This window comes from Leptonychotes weddellii, chromosome 1, assembly GCF_054177405.1.
Source record: "Leptonychotes weddellii isolate Sample4059 chromosome 1, ASM5417740v2, whole genome shotgun sequence".
NCBI classification, from domain to species: Eukaryota; Metazoa; Chordata; class Mammalia; order Carnivora; family Phocidae; genus Leptonychotes; species Leptonychotes weddellii.
In genome coordinates, this window is record NC_138369.1 from 186,891,217 (window position 1) to 186,895,472 (window position 4,256).

Sequence of the window (4,256 nt, forward strand, 5' to 3'; positions counted from 1 at the left end):
TTTGGATAGCTATTGATTTCTAATTTTTTTGAATTAGGGAATTAGCCAGTGAATGAGGTATATATAACACTGATTTTTCTTTTATGCTGGTTGTTCTTTTTTTGGTGGCCTACTGTCTGGTCAATTTCTGCAAATGCCCCTTGAGAGTTTAAAAAGAATGCATATTCTCTAATTGTTAAGTGCAGGGTTTCTACAAATAATCATTGGATCAAAATTGGTAACATATACCTAATTTTTAGGTCATTGATCTATCAACTATTGAGAAAGGCAAATTTAAATCTCTCACCTGAAGTGGATTTGTCCTTTTCTCCTTACAATTCTTTACATATTTTGAGGCTATGTTATTATGTACAAGTTCATCATTGTCACATAGTTTTCATGAATGTAATCTCTTCTATTTATTATTCTATTAACCCTCAATTATCTCCACTAGTGCTTTCTGCTTTCTCTTTCCACTTTTGTCAGGTTTGTTTTGATTAGTATTTGACTAGTACCTCTTTCTCCATCTGTTTGCTCTCATTCTTTACAATGCTTTCGTAAACAGTGCTTCACTGACTTTCGAGTATTTTTCTAAAATCTAGTCTATCGCTGTCTTTAATGGCAACTTTGGCCTCCTTACACGTATTGTTACTGATCTGATTTCTGCCACTTTACTGTGTTCTATTTACCTTGCTTTGTATGTTCTTTATTCCTCCTTTCAAAGTATCTTATTGAATCGATCTATTTTTCTTCATTCCCTTTTTTTCCCCTTTCTCTACTGGTTTGGCTGTTTAACATTCTAGTTCTATTTCTTTACTTGTTACTCTTTAAACAAAATCCACATTTAATCACCAAATATATCCTTCTCCCAAAGAAAGCAATGAATTTAGAAATCTTGAGCTCTCATCACCTATCCTTCATCTTATATGGTGATATTATCCAATGTTTTTATGCTACCCTGTTGTGCTCCCTACTTAGGATGCTGTGGCTGATACTCTATAACCGTTTCTCTTTAGATCTATTCTTATATCAACCAATTTCATTTCTCCCATTTCCTTCTTATCTCACCCCCTTCTTCTAGGATCCATTTTCTTTGTTTATTAAATCTCTTGTTATTTCCTGAAGTGAGGGTCTGTTAGCAACAAACTTTGACCCTTTGTTTGAAAGTATCTTTATTTCCCCCACAATTTACAGAATGGATTACAATGCACTCTTAATGAAGTTTTTCATCACATTCCTCTGAGGTTTATTTCACACTGGCTTCACCAAGCTACTAAATGAGTCTGTGGCAGGGCAAAAAAAAAAAAAAAAGTTAAGAGCCCAGAAGAGAGCTAGAATTGTGTCAGTTTCTCCGAGCTAACTGAAGATTTCCTTCCACTGCCCTCAGTGTTCTGTGTCATTGTTGAGAAGTTTGCTGTCCTTATAACTGTCATTGTTTTCAGATAGTCTTTTTTCTTTCCTGGTTTTTAAGTACTTTGTCTTTGGTGTTCTGCGGTCTTGCCAGAATGTGATTAGTGTGGACTTCTTCTTATTTATTTTTCTCTGTCTTATGCTTCCCATATTTGGAACATGGTCTTATTCATCAATTTTGAAAAGTCAGATTTTATCTCTTCAAACATTTCATCTTGTCCATTCTCTTGATTCCCTCTTTTCTGGAACGTCTATTAGATCTACCCAGCACATTATCACGAGCCCCTTCCCTGCCCTTGACCTACGCTCATACTCCATCTCTTGGTCACTGTCCTGCACCCTGAAAACAATTTCAAGTCTACTTTCCTTAATTCACTCTTTGGCTTTTTCACGTCAACTGTTTAACCCATCTATTGAGTTTCTGATACTTTTGAATCCTTTTTTGTGTTTCTAGGAGTTCTCCTGCTGCTTCTTCAAAATTATGTTCTTTTCCATAATGTCTTGCTCCTCTCTTTCTGGTTCCTTCTATTGTGTGTTTAACCACTTTTAAATCTACTTACTTTATATTCTCAGTCCCATGCTTCAATTATCTAACATTCTTGCGGGCTTAATTATGTTGTCTGTTGTTTCTGCTGAATCTTGGTCTAGGTAGATTGTTTCTTCCTGTTTTTGTAATTTGGAGCTACAGAGTCATCTTCAGTGAATCTTTATCTGCAGGAATCCTGTAATGCTTGGATTGAAGACATGTCTCTCCAAGAAGATCTCCTATGTCCTTCTGCCAGGTGTCTGAGGTTGTCCTTAGCCCATGACCACTTTTTGATGCTTAATTTCTCAGCCTGGAGTTGCTGTGAGAAACACAGTTATGTGCATATGTACATAGAGATCAGGTCTAACTCCCTGCTTTGTGGAAGACCAAGAACTCATCTCCTGCCCCTTTAAGACCCAAATCTCTGTATTATGGACACTGATATCCCACCCCCATCCATGCCAACTGCGAGAACCAGGTGACACAGGAGGGTGGAGTACTCTGTTCTCAGCTCCTTCCTTGCTTTGAGTCGCTAAGGAACTCACTGACTTTCTTCCCACAGCTAGGCACATAAAAGTGTGTCAGACTCCATGCTACATTTTCAGGTGCTCTCCAAGAGGAATACCTTAAGTTCTTTTTAAGCTCAACATTTTACTAGGACCAAGAGTCTTCTCGGCATATTTTTTACCTATTTACTTCAAAACTTTTCCATTTCCAGTGCACCCGTCAACCTAGCTCATGCTATGCTCTGTTTCATGCACTTATTCATTAATCGATTGCCAAAAAATTCATTGTACATATTAATCATGCAATACCCTACAAAAGAGTCAAATACTGTAAGAAAATACACCTAGCCTCAGCCTGTTTGAGATTCAATAATTTCATTAATTATTTTATTCAAAAAACACATGACTAAATTATTTTTGCTGGGCTCTAAACATACCTTTGACATTCTGACATGTCAATCTATTTCACTGGAGGGAGTCATTCTCAACTTTTCTTGAGTGGGTTATCTAGTTTTTGGATTTTATTTTCCTTCATTTCTTCCCTGTGTTGCGTCTCCTTGGTTATTCCACAACAACACAGCTTATGCTCATGGTGTTTTAGATGCAATGACCTGTTCCACTTTCACGTTTCTCCCTGCTTGGGTTCTCTCTTTCCAAGGGTTGCCATAACAGAGTACCACAAGCCAAGTGGCTTAAAATAACAGAAATAGGTTGTCTGCGGCTTGTGGAGGCTAGCAGTCTGAGAGCAAGGTTCAGCAGGGCCCTGACCCCTCTGGGGCTCTGAGTAGAATCCTTCCCTTGCCTCCTCTCTCTTCTGGTGGCAGTCGGCCATCCTTGGTACTCCTTGGCCTACAGCTGCACCAGTTCAATCTCTGCCTCCATCATTACAAGGCCTTCTCCCTGCGTGTCTTCACATCACCTTGACTTTGTTTGTGTCTGTGTCCAAAGTTTCCCTTTTTATAAGGACACTGGTCATTTTATTAGATGCACCCTCATGAGCTCATCTTGACTTGATGCAATCTAAAAATACTCTATTTCTAAATAAGGTCATGTCTTCAGGCACTAGGAGTTAGGGCTTTAATGTACCTTTTTGTGGGGCCACGATTCAACCCACTCCATATGCATATGTCAGCAGATCTCCCTCTTGAGTGTAGGGATTTCTCCCAAATGCTTGACCCGGATATGAAAAGAAAAGCTATAAGTTTTGGAGGTCTTACTGTATCTTCAGCATTGTTTATGCACTTCACATGTATTTTCTTATTTAATCCATACAGTGTCATACAAAGTAGGCATTACCATCATCCATATTTTGGTGCAGCTGCAGGCCAAAGAACACCAAAATTAAATGACTTTCCAGATCCCAGAGCTAGAAAATGGCAGATTTTGGAACCCAGGTATGGTAATCCCTGATAAATGACTCCTAACCCTAAGCTCTATGTGGCCCCCAGACTACCCTGTGGTTGGGTGTCCCATGGGTAACTTAAACATGAAATAAACTGAACCAGTTCATCTATCTTCAATTTTTTTCTATATTCATTAACATCCGTCCAGCCACTCATGCTAAATGTAAGCTATTTTCAATCCCACCCCAGAAATGTAGCGGTTATGTGCTGAGCAACACAGTAGACTCTTTTGAACATCTCCTCTAGTCTTTCTTTTTTTCCTTAGTCTCCTTTGAAAAGGCCGTTTCACTGTATGGAGATTCCTCAAAAAGTTGAAAATAGAGCTACCATATGATCCAGCAATTGCACTACTGGGTATTTACCCCAAAGATACAAAAGTAGGGATCCGAAGGGGTACGTGCACCCCGATGTTTATAGCAGCAATGTCCACAA